We start from the raw sequence: 20,265 nt of genomic DNA, 5'->3' as shown, positions 1-20,265 counted from the left end.
TAATGACTTGGAAATTATCATAAATGGCTAGAGGAATGCTGACTTCCTACTTCCCCCAGATTCTTATAATTATACAAGGGTGTTGGGAGAATAAAGATTTCCTTCTCTGGAGAGGGAGACCAGAGAATGGTGTCCTCTGGGTTTCTGTTAAGGCAGATAGACCTCTAGAGAGAGCATTTTGTGAAGATGATGTGACATAGGGGATTGTCAATTGTTAATTAGTAATTATAGTAGCAGTAATAGAGATGCAGTAGAAATGTGTACTGTGAAGGGATTATTGGAAAGATGCTCAGGGAAGAAGCAGCCCAGAGTGAAAGGTGGCAATGAATGTAGTCTATAAAGGGCTCTAGCACAGGGGTTTATATGTCAAGAAGCGGCCAAACATGTGAGGGCTATAGGGCATACTGGCATAAACTGGATTTAGTCAGATTTGTTTCTTTGGGGTTTGTTTTGTTTTTGTTCTTGGTGATAATGGATTTTATTTTATTTTGTTTTGTTTTGTTTTATTTCACTTTGTAATTACAGGTAAAGGTAGAAACTGATTTACTTTATCGGAAACCAGAATAGCAGCTTAGAAATCTGTCCATTACATCTTTCTTTCTTTTTTTTTTTTTAATCTGACCTCTATCCTGTTACCCTTCTTTTCTAAAGCAGATGACTAGGATAAGAGAAATGTAAATAATTGTCCTGAAAGGGTTATAACATTATTTACTAGAACTTTTTTCTCATCTGCAATTATTTCTGTATATCTAAAAACCAAGAACTCAATTTAAAAATACTATGATCATACTTTAAAAAGTTAGAAATAGTCCTTAATTATTATCATACAGTTTTCAGATTTTTCCAATTTATTTTGTTTGGCTTTTCATTTTAAAGATTTTATTTATTTTTAAAGAGAGGGGAAGGGAGAGAGGAAGAGAATCATCAATGTGTGGTTGCCCCTTGTGTGCCCCCTACTGGGCACCTGGCCCGCAATCCAGGCATGTGCCCTGACTAGGAATTGAACAGGCAACCCTTTGCCTTCTAGTCTGGCTCTCAATCCACTGAGCCACACCAGCCAGGGGCTTTGTATTTTTTAAGATTGTATTTATTTATTTTACAGGGAGGGGAAGGTAGAGGGTGAGAGAGAAAGGGATAGAAACATCAATTGGTTGCCTCTCCCACACACCCCAAGCCAGGAACCAGGCCCATAGCCCTGGCATGTATCCTGACCAGGAACCAAGGTGGCAACACTTTGCTTTGTGAGACTACTCTCAACTAACTGAGCCACACTGGCCAGGGCATGTTTAGCTTTCTGTGGTATTTTTCTTTTGTTTATTTTACAGTTGTCTGTTTTAATCAGGATCTAAATCAGTCCATACATTGCATTTGGCTGATGTATCTCTTAAGGTTTTCTGAATCTCAGAATTTTCACTTTTGGGATTAATAATTGATTAGACTTACTTTTATATGTACAATTTAACTTTAGAGATTTCAGAAAGTAGCCATATATAAGAATTAAATATATGAGAAAGTACTTATCTAGTTTTTTTTTTTAGTCCCCCACACAAATGTATGAATGATCTAAATAACTGGTTTGCAATAGTAATCAGTCAATTTGCTCAATTGTAAATAACATCTGTATAGTTGTTTTCTTAATTTGCCCTGCACGTATAGTCTTAGAAAGTAAATATTATCCTGGTTAATCTATCTTGGTTAGGAAAACAGGTCACAAAAATGAAATGATTGGTAATTTACCATAGATCACCCTTAGGAACTAGTTGAAAATTCAGAGCATTTAAATTTTTTTATCAGAGCAATAAAGATATTTCTGTCTTTCTTTGTACTACAGCCCCGTGTGAGTTTTCAAATAGATTACAAGTCACCTGAAGATGAAAATATGATTGGTATAGGTCAGGATAGGCTGTATTATTAGGTAGTGAGAAACAACCACAAAACCTCAGTTGTTTAAAACACCAAATGTTTATTCCTTGTTCTTCTTGCATGTCCTTCATGGTTGGAGGTACCTCTGCTCTTAATAGACACTTAGGGAACTTACAGAGCCGTCACCATTTCAATCATTGCTGATTTTGCTGGGGGAGGGGGGGAGCCCTGGAATGTATTACATCTGCAGTGAAATCTTCTAGCTCAGAAGTCATACATCCAATCACAAGGAGCTGTGAAGGTAGTCTTCTATGTGCCTTAGAGGAACGAGCTATTGGTGAGCAGTACAAATAAATAACTAATGTATTTGTATTACACTTTATGTAATGAGTCTGTTACTGGACTGCTAACAGATCTGTTCATTTATTTATTCACTCACTCATTTATTCATCTAATACTTATTGAATGGCTGCCATGTACAAGTTATTTTACTAGAGAGTGAAAATACTAAAGTGTATAAAACATGTTCCATTCCTTCTCTCTAGGTTCTCAGAGTCCAGTAGAGACAAGAGGCAAGTAATTCTATATTAGGGCTCAAAAATATCACCCATAAGTCATATCTGGCTTGCAGCCTGTTTTTATAGGAACCTTAAACTAAAAATGCCTTATATTTTCAAAGGGTTGCAAAGGCAAGTGAACAAAGGAGGAATATACATAACAGAGACTGTAAGTGGCCTGTGCAGCCTGAAATATTACTATCTGGCCCTTTGTAGTAAGAATCTTTGCTAACCTCTGATCTGTAACATCTGTCTTTAAATTTGAAGCTCCTGAAATGAGTCACCGTCTTACAGGGGTGTCCAACCTGCAGTCCACATGCAGCCCATGACGGCTGTGAATGCAGTCCAACACAAAACCATACATTTACTTAAAACCTTTTTATTTTTTTGGCTCACCAGTTTTCATTAGTGTTTGTGTATTTAATGTGTGGCCCAAGACAACTCTTCTTCTAGTGTGTCCCAGAGACATCAAGATTCACCAAAAGGTTAGACACCCCTGGATTGTCAGAAAATGGCACACAGTTACCTTATAAGCTGTGGACGTCACTTAATAATATGCCTTTGTTTTACCTGATAATACCTTTCTCTGGAAATATATGTATTTTTTCCCTGTGTTATTGGAATGGTGATTTTATTGGCATCTTGAGTGCTCTTGTTACTGGACATTGGAGATATGGGTCCCTGTTCAATTTGATGCATATTTAGGTAGCCACAAGATGATCAGACTCCTATAATGTGTATATGCAGATATTAAGTAATTATTTGGGAAAAGCAAGTAAAGTGACGATGAGGGTGTCTACTTCCTTAGAGAAATAAGACCTAAACTTTCCAGACTTTAGAAATCAAAGTCAGGGAATGGAGTACACATAAAAGTTTTTTGTTTTTTGTTTTTTTTTTAATTTCTGGACTATGGATTGGGCTATGCTGTTAAGGGTTATAATTTTAGATATTTCTTAAACTTAGTGAGAGGCTGTGGTTCAAAGTACATGGGGTTCAAAGAATATATGTCAAATCCCTGATATGAATGAGGCACTTGAGACATAAGGACAAATGAGAATCACTCCTTGCACTCAAGTTCAAAATGAAGAGGGTATTCTGATTCAGGTTGAGAGGAACAGGATTGTTTGGTTGAAAAGCATCCAAAATATGTAACTTGAAAGCATCAGAAGAGAAAAAATGCCTCGAGCTTATGCTTCATACAGTCTTATATTGACCATCAGAACTCAGCTGAGTTATATCTCCACTTTTATTTGCCCGTTAGGTCATAGAGCTCTGCCAGACTCCACACTAGTTTTAGGATCTAACTAAGGTACTCTAATATGTGGAATGTGGAATGTCAGTGCCAAAAATACCTGTTTAACAACAGTTGGTAGAATTCTAGTCTTGTTTCAAGGTCAGCTTCTACCCTATTGAGTTGTTTATAGGAACCAAATTTTTATAAATTTGGGGAATATACATTTTCAGATCGGGTGCTTCAGAGCTTACACCCTTAAACATAACTGTTAACTGTTTTATAAGTGACTGGAGTTAGCTTTCTTAACCTTGTTTAAGCATATTTTTCCAAGTGATTCTTAAGATTCTTTCTAGTTTTATGACTGATTATGACTGGAAGACAGAGGGGGCTCAGGTCTCTGATTCCAGTAACTCCAATCAGATTCTGAACTAGTATGCTGAGTAGTCTGCGTGTCCAGTGGGTGCTTGTTTACATGTATACCCAGTTGGCTTTGACTTTCACCAGCCTTCTGTTTGTTTGAGGACTAGCAGATTGCTCTAAATACACTGAATGTGCCAGTGTTTACTATCAATTATGTATGATTCATTCTCATGTCTATTGACTGGTGCTCTATGTAATTCTGAGATTATTATTTAAAATTGCCTTTTTCTTATGTAGTTACTGCAAATGTACCAACATATAATGTCACATGACTGACTGCCCTTTCTTTGACACCTAAAATAGTCCAGTGTAAGTATATATTATCCACTGATACTTCTTTTAAAACACCTTCCTGGACCCTTTCAAATTGCTAATTTCTACATTACTAATTAGACCTTTTTGTTAGTAATTGTGAGCTTCTTTTGGTCACTGCTAATTGCACAAAACTGGGTATCATAGCTACAATTTGGAATTATCCAAAAATCCCTTTGTTTTGTTGGAAAATTTAATATAAAAGAATAAGTGTTAATTATTTTATCAAAATATTTTATTAGCTATTAAAATTTTTTATCATCAAAAAATCCCATGCATGAAGATGAATGCTATATAGAGTAGGACAGTTAAGTTCCATACTTAATCTTCTAAGACATGTTTATGGAAAAATAATATTTAATATTGTCAGCTTGTCTCTCTCATCTATTCTTGACATACAGCTTTTCTGTCATTTTCAGTAATCCACTGAATTATATGTCTAGGTCAACATAATTAAAGTTTTTAAACAAAACTAAATGATAAAGTAATTGAAATTAGTTACTGCTACTATACCAGTTCTAATTTATAAAATGTTGACCTGGAATCTTAGCAGAATTCTGAATAGGTTAGCTCTATCTTCCAGTCTCAAAACCACTGCCTTTGTATTTTGGGTACTGGGCTTTGCCTAGCCTCATTCACCCTATCTTAGATCAGTGATTTTCAAGTGGTTTAGGGGTGAGAGTAGTGTTGGCAGCAGTAACAGCCACTGAGGATATTGTTGTACTTGGAGAAGCAAAATCAGTTTTGATAATACAAACTAGTGAAAGTGAAGTTTCAAAGACTCCTCTTGATTAGTGGGTGGTTACAAAAATACACCCTTTTCTGTGTGCCTGAAATTCTCAAGTTGGAGAGATGGTCCCAACCCATTCACTGTAGCCCCATCACAGTAACAGTTGTGATCACTCTCCTTCCTATTAAAACTTGCCTTTGCCCATTTTCATTAGTGTCCAGACCCCTGGAGCTAATTAATTTAATAAACCATGTTGTCATGTTAATAAATACTACTTTATCTTTAACAAGTCTTTGGAATTATTAAAACAAAATCAAAACGAAAAACTTAATGTATAAAGGAAGTTTGGAATCAAGGTGAAGTTGGAATCTGGAGGCATAAAACTAGGAGCACGTGATTAATCTTCCCTCAGTTATAGCAGACAGGGTATCCCTGTACTACATTTATGAGTAAGTTATAGTTAGCTGGGGCAGTTATATCTTGTAATGTGAGAGAGGTATTAGAATTGTAAACCTTCAATAAAATCAGTGTATATGGAAATTCATTATATCCTCTGTTTAGTTTTGGACATATCTCTACAAAAAGCAAGTTTCAAATAACTTGAAAAAATGATTCAGGAATATTGGGTCATGAGAGAAGCAGAAGTTTCATTGGGATTGTTTTCTTTAAAAAGTGTGATTCTTTAGTTTGATGAACTTTTACATGTTTAGAACCTGATATTTTACTAGTTGTACATAATGTTTATTATTGAAAAAATGACCTAATTAATTTTCCCATTTTTATTCAACAGCAAATCTAAAGTAGAAATTTGTGGTAATGTAAATATAACATTTTGCCATATATAATAATGTTTAAAAAAACTAGCATCAGATATTGAACCTAGCATTGTTCAGGCTTAAAACATTTAGTATTGATCCTCAGTTTAAAAGATAGGCTTAAAATAGTGTTACTATTCACATTCTTAAAGTTTTTAAATGATCTTTGAGAAAGATAAATACATATGTGACTCCTTTGCTAATTTGTGGATCTACTGAATTTAAAAGTAAATAAGAATTAAGAAGTAATGAAAAATGTTTAAAATAAGACATGTTCAAAAATATTACAAATTATGATTACAACTATGTAAAAACACAACTATTTAAACATTAAAGATATTAGAATGTGATGTATGAAAACACTTAATGGTTATATTAAGGTGCTAAGATTAAGACCTTTATTCTTCTAGATTCCAATATTTTTGTACCGTAGTTGTTACTTTTATGATGGGAAGAATAAAATAAATATGTTTTTACAAAATGTAATAAAGATTAAATATAGAAAGGTATTTGCTGCTTCTAATTATAGCAAATTCAGAGGCACTTATATTAACTCTAAGAACAATTTATGTACCAAAAATACTGTTTTTTTTTTTAGAGTATGTTTCAGTGTACAAAGCAGCTCAAAGCTCATAGTGTCAGAGTGCTGTCCAGTTTTCAAAATTATTATTAAATAAGTTGAAATGTAAAGGGATTAAGTAAATGTTAACTTGTTTTATTGTCTCCCCTAAACTTCCTCATTCCCCCAAATGCCTTGAATAAAAACTCGACAAGGGCAGGATTCTTATCTGTCTTTTAAAATTGTGGTGTCCCTAGCATTTAAAATAGTTTCTGGGACATGGTAGGAGCTTAATAAGTATATGTTGATTGAGCAAATAAGTAACATGTGAGAGAGATGTCCTCTCTAAGTCCTAATTAAGTCCTAATGAATTATGTGCAGATAGTTCCAGTGTAAATTACTCAGTTCCCTATACCCTGTCCTTATAACTTGGTTAAGTTGTAAAACCAGAGGAAGGTGAAATTTGTCACAAGGGTTGAAGATGTCTTGATATTCAGAGAATGTAGCAACCTGGAGCCAAGCAGCAACAACCTAGACAAGGAGTTACATCCCCAACACCCTTAGTAAACACTCTTACTCTAAGGAGTAATGTGAATAAGTACAGTAAATAGAGTGGAGAGGTGCTAGGAATATCCGATAAGTCCTGGTCTGCTTACCATAAATGGACCCTAGATTGCAGCAGAACCCAAGATGGCACCTGCTCAGAAAGTTTTTCATATTGCTTTGTGTATACCTTGATGACCCAATGCACTCTGCTCTGGGTGTATCCCAGGATCATAGTTTTAATCCTGTTTCTTCCACATAGTGCCTACTCCACTGTAACTCATGCTTTTGTGGGGGAATTTCAGATATCTTAGAACACAAAGTAAATAAAACTTCATTAAATGCTCATTTTGAAAGTGATAGAATCAGCTTGGTAAGTAAATCATTTAATCTTGAACATGGCCAATATACTCATTATTTCCTTTTATTCACATAAATGTGATTCTATGTAAATCATTTTTAGACTCGTCTGAATCTACTTTCATTTATTCTGTAGCCTCATTCTTTTTAGTTGCTGTTTCCCTCTATGCTTCTTTCGACTTTGTACAAATATTTCACACTTCATATGCAAAACTAGAGGCATTTCTCATAGATCCTTTGGACTCTGAGAAAACATAATTTCCTTTCTTTAGCCCCAAACATTTATAGTTTTAAGCTAAAACTGCTCTCTCCAGAACTGCTGAATGTTTTTATGATAGGATCTCTCACTCTGAGCCCTAAGTTCTGAATCTTGTCATTCATTCATTGTCTTCTCTGGTACCCCTTTTCTAGAACACATATCCATCTCCCCATCTAACTTCTTCAACTTTATTTCTTTTGTTTCTGACAGGTGCTGTAAACTCCTCAGTCCTTGGTCATTTGCCCAGGACCACCAGCATGTTATTCGGATTGTTTTTCATCTCCACTGGTCATATTTCCCATTATTCATCTTTTGGCCCTTTTGTTTCTTCTCTCATTCACATTAGCTCGTCCATTCACTTAATTGTTTAGTCATTCTACACATATTTGGTACACTACCATGTACCAGAGCTGTGCGAGGTGTTAGGATAGTGGTAAAAGAAACAAACATGGTCCACACTTCTGTTGCATTTTCTGTCCAGTTGAAGCATAAAACCCTAACCTTAACCTCACACGTCTACTTCCATTACTTAACTGCATCTGGCTTCAGGGAAAGGGTTTTTCTCACACAACTCTAGTACACATTTGAACCTAAAAAGGAACAAAATAATTTTACCTGTTTGCTGGTAGCTTTTGCACAATAGCAAGACCATTTGGCATGGTTCCAACAAAATGAATAGGTTATTTTCTGTAAAACTCTTATTAATAATTATAACCAATATTTATTAGACCCTGTTTCTTGCTCATTATGGGCATGATTTCCTGTGATCCTTACAACAAACTTAGGAGGAAAGAGACACAGAGAAGTCAAGTCACTTGCTCAGAGTCATTTAGGTGCTACATTGAGAGAGTAGGGATTCATATCCAAGTCTGTTCTGTCCCAGACATGAGCTGTGTTGTCTCTCATGTTTGGCGGTTCCCATCCCAGTGAAAGTACTCAGAAGCCAAATGTGTGAAATTGTGTTCTCTCTTTGATCTTATAAACTAAAATTTCTGCTCTATAAAATGTTAGAGAATCTTAGTTTCAAAAATGAAGATACAACCATATGTACAAAGCCTCTTTTTGATTGGTTTGTTTTGATTATGAAAGAAAGAGTGACTTTTAAAACAATGGGGAATATTTACTATCAAATAGAAAATATTTTTGTGAAAGGATTGATTGCATGTTAGTATTATTTATGATTTTAAATTATAAATAATTGGGAGTCAGCATTCTTTAAAAATGAATTTTTTAAAATAAGGTGAAAAAACACCATACATAGTGCCTCCTAAGTATGTATTTTTTCGTTTTGTAATATTCACTTAACATATATCATACAAAAATAAAGAGAACCATCCCAGTCAAGGGCTTATGTTCTACCCTGCCTGTATTGAAATAGCTTCCCCTTTTTTCCATTGTTTATATTGTTTCTAAGACCTACTTTTGTGTCCTTCAACAATTTTTACTACCAGGAGACAATTTTTTCCTAAATATAGCACACAAAAATTAAAAACCTAGCATAGAAATACTGTATAAAGTCTCTTCTCTGTTTGCAGTTTAATAGTTTGCAATTTAACCTGGTAGAATACAGATCCATGCAGTACTTAAAAGTATTGGACTTGAAGTCAAATAAGATCTCTGCCGTAGTTCATCATTAATATTGTGCAAATTAACTTTTTTCATGCTTCTGTGCTCATACCACAAATACTACCAACTCCCTGTGATGAGCCTAACTAGAAGCTGCTCCTTTACATCAGGATTACCAAATTCTACCTAACTAGAATTTAAAATATTTCAAAAACAAGGACATAAAAACAAAAGGTATTGCATTATAATAGCCATTGAAAAAATAAAGTAAGTTTGTCATATCTAAAGTAGTGTCTGCTCTTATTTTATGCCTCTTAAAATATAGCTTTTAAAGTATTTAAATATTTCAGTGCAATGTTTGTTGAGTTTCAAGTTAGTATTTCAGTATAAATGTTTCATCATTGTTATTACTTTGTTCATTCAATAGAAACTTGGGCCTAGTAAGATCCTTTTTTTTTTTCAGGTAAAAACCTTTATCTGAGGTTTTAAAATATCTTTAAAAGATTCTCTCTTTTTTTTAGGACCAAGTAATTAATCTTCAATGTCAGAATATCATATAGTTTTTTTTAAAACAGTGATTCGAGCTTACCCTATATTGGTTCATCTTCTTTAAAAAAAAATTATCTTCACTTTAAAAAATACATTACCATGAATTCCTTGGAAGAAAGCCATATTATAAATATAGGGTATCTTGTTACTATTTATAAAATATTTTTGCTATTTCTTTTAATGGCAGCTGTTTTTCCCCCCTGAGGCATTTTTCTTCCATTCCTAAGCAATCTGCTTCCCTAGTCCCCATCCCCAACTAAAAATATTTCCTCATTGCCATCATTTTCTTTATTTATTTGGTTGAAAATTGAAACTTGTAGTGACAGCAGGTTTTTAAAGGGTCATATGAAGTATTTTTTGTTATCTTTAAATTTGTTACCTTATTTTGTAATACTACATTTTTATCTTTTTTTCATAATATTTAGCCAGTGGCTTCCATTTTATTTGTTTAGGAAGCTGATGGGGACATTTATGAAGAAGAAAAATATAGAAAGAAGACATACTGTAAACCAATACTTTCAGAAGATTAACTGTGCGTCTGTCATTACTAATGGCATAGGATGAGGCAGAATGAGAAACCAAAGACCAAAGTTGATTTAGGTCTGTGAGAGCTAACATAATGAGGGTCTCATCAAACACTGAGCTTCAGGCAGAAAATTAGCTACTCTAGGGAGGAGAATATAACTTCTTAACCATAGTAGGTAGAGTCTAATTTGAAGTCAGAGAAGCCCCTGAAAGCAAACTTAAATAGATTTCAGCTACTGAGATAGAAGCTAGCACAAAAGTGGTCAGTAGGAAGGAGCAAGAAGGAAATAGTAGGCAGACTGACGCAGTAATAACATCCTCTGTGCCACATAAATGTATTTGGTCCATGTAAGAGACACAGCAGGTCATGACCACTGAAACAAGAGCAGGGTTGAGCAACCTGGGTTCATGGAGTTCTGCCAGGACAGGAGGAGACAAGGAATGGCAGGTTTTATTGGCAGCAGGTGTAAAGCAGTTTCACACATCATTATTATTTTTATTGTAATTATTGATTGTGGCAGAGAAACTACTTTAAATCTAATTTTAAATAATAGCATTTTCTAACATCCAGCCCTAGAGAAACTTTCTTCTCCCAGTACCTTAAGCCTTTTGAAATCTTGCATCCATGCAAGGATGTTGAGAAAATGACATTTACAAATACTGATAAAAGTGTACATAGTCCATTATCTGTAATTCTGAACTTCAAAGAACGGGGAGGTGGGGAACCCACACTTTTTTTAATAAAAAAATTAAGTAAAAATATACTTAGTTTAGGTAGCAAAATCTGACTTGAACTTAACTGGTGTGGTGGCAAATCCAGAGCCGAATTTATGTGAAGCTAATTATAGGCTTGACATTAGGTATGTATGAATTCTGAAATGCTACTGGCCACAAGGGTTTTGAGAGTGAAGTGTTTCAGTCTTTAGTAGTTTTAGTCGTGTGTCCTTGGAGTAACCTATTTAATAACTGTTAACAGTGGTAGGCTTTATCACCCTGAAGAGACTAATACAGGCAGTTTTTAATTTGCATATTATTTTTTTAATTCAGAATCTGTTTATCATAGCAATGCTGTGATAGTATTATGTCCCTAGGTAATATTATGTCCTTTTAATCAATCATTATGTATTGGGTTGGCCCAATATAGTGTTAAAAACCAGTGAAAGTTAATAAGCAGTAGATTTGGGGGGGCTTTTAAATGAGTTTACAGTATTTCTAGAAGAGGTTCAAAGCTATTTGAAATAATTGTAGCCTTGTAATCCTATGCTTTGAATGGAGCAATATTTATTTGGTGTATAAGTTTTCGTATGTTGATTTAAAATACATACTCATTTTTAGGTTTAATATTATATGGGTGTATTTAAACATTAGATATAGACATATATATGCAGTGGGATCATTGGAAAGTTGAAGATACAAAAGTTGAAAACTGGGGATTCAGATACAAAAGAGTTTTCTCAAACACCAAGCATGTTTCAATCCTTTCCTAGTTGTGAACTGATGTATATACATCTGGAAAACCAGAAGAGACTGATCTGGAATGACATTTTTATAAGTATTATTTTATAGTACCCACAAAATATCAGGCAGTTACTGGCTGTTGGTATATTCATTATATTATTTAATCTTCATAACAAATGACCATACATGATTGGTTTGGCTCCTTGCTATCTCTCCACCCTCTTTTGTAATCCAAACTAGGCCATTTCTGGTTCCTACTTTAGTCTGGCTCTCCTTAGTCAGGTCTGAGTTTAAATGTTAACTCCTCAGAGAAGTCTTCAACTACCACCAATGTAAAGAAATCACTCGTCACATCATCACGTTTTAATTGCTTATGATACCTACTTCCATCCAGTATTTTCCTGTTTCTTTATGTGTTTGTTCACATGTTGATTGTTTCTCTTAATAAAATATAAGTAAGCTTCATTAGAGCCAGGACTCTTACCTATTATGTTCACTGCTTTATCACCAGAACCTTTTTAAACTGGCCAAGAAATACCTGTAGGAAAAAAATGTATGAATTGAATCTAGAAAACATAACATGATCCTGATTTAAAAAGACTAGGAGAAATAAGGATTTAAGGGTATTTGGACCAGTGGTTCTCACAACCTGCTAAACTAACCTGGGCCAGCAGCATTAGCAACACCTGGGATTTTGTTAGAATGCAAATTCCAAGGACCTGTTGAACCAGAAATTCTGGTGGTGAGGCACTGCACTCTGTTTTAATAAGTATCCCAAGTCATGATTTTGATATATAACCACTAATTTAGACATTTCTTTGCACCAGTTGTGAGAAGTATTAGTTTTGTTTTGTTTGTTTATAAGCCAGATTGCTAATTCAAAATGTATTTTTTTTCTGTGCGTGGTTTTGTTAACTGGATATTTATTTTTAAGATTTTATTTATTTATTTTTAGAGAGAGGGGAAGGGAGGGAGAGAAACATCAATTTGTGGTTTCCTCTTGCATGCCCCCTACTGGGGACCTGGCCCTCAACCCAGGCATACGCCCTGACTGGGAATTGAACTGGTGATCCTTTGATTTCAGGCCAGTGATCAATCCACTGAGCCACATCAGCCAGGGCTGTTAGCAGGATATTCTTTAAATTTTCACATACCAAAAATTTCAAAAATGTATAGCTCTAATCAAGAGTCAGTATAGCTAATTCAGTGAACTAGGGACAAAATTTTGTCTGCTTTCTAATTTCAAAAGAAACTTGTTTGTTTGGAATTGTCTTAAACCAGCTTCAAAGAGTAATTAAAGTTTTCATAAGTTGAAAACAAAACTTCATCGAAGTATATAAGCATTCTAATGATTAGAATAGCCTAGTATCTCTTACAGACCTTTAGAAGGAAAATTCAGTAGAGCTCTGTATTTGAAGCCTACTGTTCTAAAGTGAAGGTTTACTCAGGGACTTTAAAATATTTTAAAAATGCCACTAATATTGTATTTGTCTTCAAATATTAATTTCCACTGTCACTTTTATGTATCCTTTAAGTAGAATTAACTATATTTAGTAGTAGAGTACATAATATAAAGTAGTTTTTTAAAAAAGAGTCTAGAATTGCATTGGCATTGATATCTTGAGATATTAATATTTTTCCTATTATGCACAATGCCAAAGCTTTATCTTTCTTGATCTAGAACAGAATACTGTGAAAATTTTCTAAAAATCTAAACATTTTTGAAGTGGAAGAAAAATAACTTATGAAATACCTGCCACAAGCCAGATAAATATAGGTATTAGAGCTAATAGATATAGAAGCTGCCATTTGGAGAGTGAAATAAGTGACTTGACCAGTGTCCCGTGGGTACTATGCCACAGAGACAGGATTCAAACCCAGGGGTGTCTGAATCCAAAACCAGTGATTGTTAGCTGTTCAGTACTGCCTCATAGCTCCTGTGTATGCAATTAAAGACCAGGTGAATCATCGTAAATCATTAGTGAAAGCTAGCAGGTGCAAATAATAAATGAATAAATAAAATTTGGCAAGAGGTTGCTCTTTTCTCACTAAATCTAGCTAAAAGGCTGGTGTCATACTCCCAGCATACACCTAATCACTTAAAAATGTTGGGTCACAATTACGACTTCAAATTAAGCAATTCTTCTTAATGGTTGGGAAAATGTGATAGAAATATTTATTTTCAAAATCCTAAAAAATATTGATACTATTTTAATAAGTATTTGAATATGAACAGATTTTCCCTTATTTTGTTGCTTTAGAAATTGAAACTACTTTCTTATGTCATTTCTATATTAACTCTTGAACAAAATACAAAATTAATACTGTTTGCTGGGAAATCATTTATACTTGACCATCTATGATATTTTATCAGTCGTATTATTTAATCCTTTTAATATACATACAATCTGCACTTAAGTAAAATGTATTCTTAATTTACTTAGTGTTAAAGTGCTAAAGTAATATAAGGGTATATTTTAAGGAGATATTTTTCTTTGAAGACTTCATTTCAGATGCCTAAAGTTAATTTCTTATAAAAGGTGGTAACATTTTATTATAGATTTAGCAATCACGGTATTTTGAGAGTATGTGGTATACTGTAAATACAGATTACTTACTGTGAGCAGTACATGTCTACATGCATACTCTCATACTCTAATTTAAAAACATGCATACGTTTTTAAATTAATTTCATTACAATGAGTTTTGGAGACTTTTTGATAGCTTTTTGGAGTCTTCTTGATATCGTCAGTGGAATTTAAACAAAATGTTCTGAGTGAATAAACAGTGTCAGATGTTAAGCACTTGCAATGTTAAATGTTAATTGGGATCCCTGAGCTATCAAACCATTTAAAATGGTGTTATGTGTGAGAGAAGGGAAATTGAGGTTCCATTTTCTTCTTAAAAGAGAATATAAAAAAAGTAATTGACATACTGTTAAGAGTTAAAATAGAAATATTACCAATTTTTAATATTCCAGGACAAATTATATAATCAGTTTAACATTGACACTTTTCTGTTTTCTCTTTTCTTTGACATGCTCTTGACTATTTAAAAGGAAGTTACACTAGTTCTCCCTTATCCATAGAGGATACATTCTAAGACCCCAGTGGATGGTTGAAACCATCGATAGTACCCAACCTTATGTGTACTGTTTTTTTCCTACACATACATACCTATGATAAACTTTAATTTAAAATTAGGCAATCTCACAAATTTGTTTTTACTATAGATCTTAGCAAACTCAACATATTGTTTTTCTTTCCTTTAAGATAAGTACTTTAACCGTTTCAATTAAAGGAAGCACTTTTCAGCTTCTCTTTGGCATATCCAAATTTCCAGTATCACTATTCTTGTGCTTTCATGCCATTATTAAGTAAAATAAGGATCACTTGAACACAAGCACAGTTAGTAACATGACGGGGGGTCTGATAACCAAGAGGGCTACTAACTGCCTAACAGGTGGGTAGTGTGCACAGCCTGGGTATGCTGGGTAAAGAGCTGATTCAGGTCTGGGCAAGACAAAGCAGTACAACACAAGATTCTATTACACTACTTAGATTTTTGCACAATTTAAAACTTATGAATTGTTTATTACTGAAAGTTATCATTTAATATTTTTGAACTGTGGTCCATTGTAGGTAATTGAAACCTTGGAAAATAAAACCACCGATAACAGTGGGACTACTGTACAGAAAACAGAAAAAGAAAAGGAAATTACAGAGAAGAAAAAGGAAATGCTGCAGACTATGAATAAGTTTTGGAAAAACTGGGGGGATAAGTTGCTGAAAAGACAAAGCTATAGAGTTATAAAGTATTATACTTATCTTAGAGCAGTGATTCTCAGCTGGGGGTGATTTAGCCCCTCTGGCACATTTGGGAATGTTTGGAAATACTTTTGATTGTCCTTACTTGAGGGGATCAGGTTCCATAGTGGTCAGGGATGCTGCTGAACATTTACAGAACATAGGATAGCTACTAAAAGCAAGTAAGTATCCAGTCCAAAATGTCAACAGTGTTAGACGGAGAAACCCTGCCTTGAAAAGAGACACCATCTCTCATTTGCTTAAGGCCCTATAGCTACTAAATGAAGTGGCCATAACTTGAATTTGGATCTCCTGACCCCAAGACACTTGTTTTTCTTGATTCTCATTGTTCTTAGAATCAAAACTTGAGTTGTCTGCTCTGGCTGGTATGGCTCAGTTAGTTGGAGCATTGTCCTGTAAACTGGAAGGTTGCAGGTTCAATTCCCAGTTGGGGCACATACCTAGGTGCCTGATTGGTACCTGCTTGGGACTACTACGAGAGGCAACCAATTAGTGTTGCTCTCTCACACTGATGTTTCTTACTCATTCTCTCTTTCTCTCTCTGTCTCTCTTTCTCTGTCTTCCCCCCGCCCCTTCCCTCTAAAATCAGTGAATATGTCCTTGTGTAAGGGTTAAAAACTACAAAAACAAAAAATAGTTGTCACTTATCTTTGGAGAAGTGGGTAAAGGGGGAAGCAAAGGAATGATCAAAGTCAGTGCTATATCTCTATTTTTATCCGCCCCTCAATTGTAGCATAATTAGGTTTAAATTTTGTTTATTTGTTTGTTTAATTTATACAATATCTAGAAGTACCATTTGTTTTGGAATTGGTAGCTTCAATTTGTTTCTTTGTTTAAAACTTAATACATATTATCAATGTTTATTTAGTTCAGAGCGTCTTGCAAGGCATACTGTAGGGGTATAAGAATTTTAAAACAAAAGTATAGTTTTTGGGAAAATACAATATAAAAGAAAATGAAATGTGAGAGAAATTACTCAAAAGGTAAGTTGAAAAAAACCACCTTGCACCCAAAATTGTTTGCAGGGAACCATCTAAGTGTTCAAGATCAGGAAATGTTTGGGTATATCACAGTATTTATATATAAAGGAATATTATGTATTCATTATAAATGATGTTTATAATGAATTCACCATAACAAAGGTACATCCTTATATTAAGCAAAAAATAAAATGATATAAAATTTAATCTTCTGCTTTTAACTAAAAATTTAAAAACATACTGACAAAGTATCTGGTGTATAGTGTTATAGTATTTATAAATTCAAAGTGGTGTTACAGTGTTCTACTAAAGAAAGTAGATAATACTGATTCATTCATGTAGCAGAAATTTTCTCAATGCCTTGGGTGTTTCAGGCACTATGCTACATCCTAGGGACAAGACAGTGAGCAAGAGACAGACAAAACTTTTCCTTAAAATGTTAATAGTCCCGTCATGGAAGATAGTCAATAAAAATTGTTTTAAGTAATAAAAGGGTCCTGTGGGAGTTTATGGCTGAAGTCCTGCGTTGTTATTAGTAAGGTAGGCTAGGCTAGCTTGGTAGCAAATTAACCTAGAAATCTCACTTTGGCTGGTGTACCTCAGTGGATTGAGCACAGGCCTGTAAAACAAAGGGTTGCTGGTTCGATTCCCAGCCAGGGCACATGCCTGGGTTGTGGGCCAGGTCCCCAGCTGGGGGCACGTGAGAGCAACCAGACATTGATGTTTCTCTCCCTCTCTTTCTCCTTCCCTCTCCCTCTATCTAAAAATAAATAAATAAAATATTTTTTAAAGAGAAAAGAAAAAAAGAAATCTCCATAATTTATCAAACAAGGAATTTGTTTTTCTCTCAAGTAATGTCCAGTTTGTACCAGGCAACCCTCTGCCATCTTGCAGAAACATGTAAGGAACAGTCCTGTAAGTTGATTACATCTTTTTCCCCTCACATTTTAGTGTCCAGAAATCAGCCTCATTCCTCCAACCTAACTGGAAGGCAAGCTAGAAAATGCAGAGGAGCTACATTTGTCTATTGAGCACCAATTCCACCACTAGTCTTTACCACAGATTGAACAATTCAGGAAAAGCTCCAGAAGCTGAGGCATTTAAATTGAGACCTGAAAAATAAGAATTAGTTAAATTGACCAGGAAAGATATAGGAAGATTATTTCAGGTAGAAATATCTCGTGCCAGTGCCTAGAGGAAAGAGAAGGATCTAAGAACTGGAACTATAGTACTTGAACAGTGAATGTGGGGGTAAGGCAGGTAGGGGTACAGTTCTGAAAGGTTTTATAAGCTGTGTATATGTATTTAGAAATTATTCTGAAGTCAGTAAGAAGCCCCTGGAAGGATAAAGCATGATAAATTTTGCTTAGTATGAGTGATGTAATAAAATTTGCATTTTAGAAAAATCATTTTGGTTGAAGTGAACAGTATGGATTGGAGGAGACCAAGATTGCAAACAGGTGGCCAGTTAAGAACCACTAGCATCAGTGTAGCTAAGCAATGATGGGGACCTGCAGGAATGGGAATGGAAAAAAATAGAATGGGGAGATATGTAAGAGGTATAGTTGTTGGAATTTGTGGTCTGTGAGTGGTCAGTAATAGGAGTATGATATATGGGGGATGTGATTGGCTAAGTTTGGGACATACAAAGTGTTTATAGCCAAACAAAAGTTGAATACATAGGTCTGAGATGAGAAGAGAGATCTTAACTTGGAAAGAGATTTATCAGCACATAGATCATAACTGAAGCCACAAGAGTCAGTTTGTACTGGGGAAATGCATACTGTGAAAGGGAAGAAAGCCTGTGTCAGAGCCCTGCAGACAACATCTAAGGCAAAGGTTCTTAAAACTTCCACAGTGCATGAGTTGTCATCTGAGCTTTTTAAAAATATGTTACCTGGGCTCCACACTTAAATTGGTCTCAGTATGTCCTAAGATATCCCATATTTCAAAAGCTTCCCTGGTGATTCTAATGTATAGCCAGGGTTAAGAGCCATTAATGTAGGGTTACCCAGAAAATGAATACAAAGGAGGCTAATAATCAGTGACACAGGAGGGAAACCTTCTGGTGTCTCCAAGCCAAAGAAAGAAAAAAATCATGAAATGAGCTGAGTAAAAAGCTGCTGAGAGTATAAAAAATAATGGTCAAAAAGTGTCTTTGGATTTGCCAATATGAATATGAATTATGACCTGAATTAATTGTCATGGAAGTCTAGTTGTTGTAATGTGAGAAGTAAGTGAAAGGTAGAGAAAAGGAGACAGTTGATGTCACCACTCTGTCACATACTCTTTCACCATTTCAAAAGCTGTGTGATCCTAAGTAGGAGGCACTGTAATGGCAAGTCTGGACAAATTAGGAGATTGGGGATATCAGGAGGTTATCATGAGGATCTACAGACTAGGATAATTTGAGGAAGTAATAGAGTGTCAGGAGATAAAAGTAAAACAAACTGAGGGAGAAATGCATCTGATTTGCCAAATTCTCTGGAACTAGAATGGAGAATTTACGTCTGAAATTTGTCAATCCTGATCTTTTGTTGTATTTTGGGTGTTCTGAATTAGGGAAGTCTCATTTGGAAATCTGCTAAGTTAAGTGTATTCTTAGTTCATTCCTGCCTAATATGAAACTTCTGAGTATTTACTTCTTACACTCTTTAAAGGTCTTTCCTTTAACTCATGTGCTTTATAGCAGGGTTGGGATGTAAAGGATCATACGTGCACTCATACAGTACACTCATTCATCAAGTGGCATTTAGCAGTCATCAGCACTATTTGATGCTGGGCATGCATTAGTAAATAAGAAAGTTTGTGCCTGCAAATAGCTTATAGACTAGTGGGGTGGACAGTTAGTTAACTAAACAACTAGAATATAGTGTGACAAATGTACTATAATCTGATAGAGAGAGTACCCAAACTCATTCATTAGCAGTTAAAAGAGTCTTCTGGGAGAATGTGACATTTTGTGTGAGACCTAAGACCTTTAAGGAGAGTAGGAATTTGCCAAGTGAAGATTGGAGTATTGAGTCACTGGGGAAGATGCATATTAAGGCTGAGAGAATAGAGTAGAATGTTCTTAAGGCAAGAGAAAGCAAAAAGCCATATATAGATGGGGAAAATTAGAATAGATTTTTTTAACCTCCTATTGTTTTCCTCAACTCCACTGTCAGAGATATGCTTGGATTTTCCTAGAAGTACAAACCCCTACATAGACATCTTAAGTGCCGGGTCTCAAGCTTGCATGTATAGTAGAAGTAGCTTGTCCCAGTTATCTAATGCTGCATAACAAATTACTCAAAATTAGTGGAATAGAGTAACCGTTTATTATACCCGCAGCTTGTGGGTCAGGATTTCAGATTGGTCACAACAGAAGTGATGTGTCTCAGTTCCATGATGTTTGGGATGTCAACTTGAGGACTGGAGGGGCTAAAATTATCTGCAGCATTGTTATTTATCTACCTAGCAGTTGATTCTGGCTATTAGCTGGGGGGCTTACCATATTTTGACATGTATAATGTGCTCCCATGTATAATGCACACCCAAGTGTTTGGCCTAAACTTTGGGGGAAAAAAATCTTTCATTTTAATTTTTTAATTCAATTTTTGTTTATATTTAGAAACAAAACTGATTATCTTATTCCAAGGTAGTATTTTGTGTATGGACATTGTTAATTGCTTTCTAGAGTTATACTTTTAATGCATAAGCATAAAT

The 20,265-nt window shown here is 34.8% G+C and overlaps 2 long non-coding RNA genes across 2 annotated transcripts in view; both read left to right on the top strand.

The window, feature by feature from the left end:
• LOC118500410 overlaps nt 1-20,265 on the top strand; it is a 185,060-nt gene that overhangs the window by 64,596 nt on the left and 100,199 nt on the right. The window lies entirely within an intron of this gene.
• On the top strand, nt 1,137-20,208 carry LOC118500413. Its single transcript, XR_004902972.1, has 2 exons — nt 1,137-3,547; nt 20,171-20,208. It is a non-coding gene; the product is annotated as an uncharacterized LOC118500413 (long non-coding RNA).

The sequence above is a fragment of the Phyllostomus discolor genome, chromosome 4 (assembly GCF_004126475.2).
Source record: "Phyllostomus discolor isolate MPI-MPIP mPhyDis1 chromosome 4, mPhyDis1.pri.v3, whole genome shotgun sequence".
Classification (NCBI taxonomy): Eukaryota; Metazoa; Chordata; class Mammalia; order Chiroptera; family Phyllostomidae; genus Phyllostomus; species Phyllostomus discolor.
This window is presented reverse-complemented; position numbering and strand designations above follow the sequence as displayed.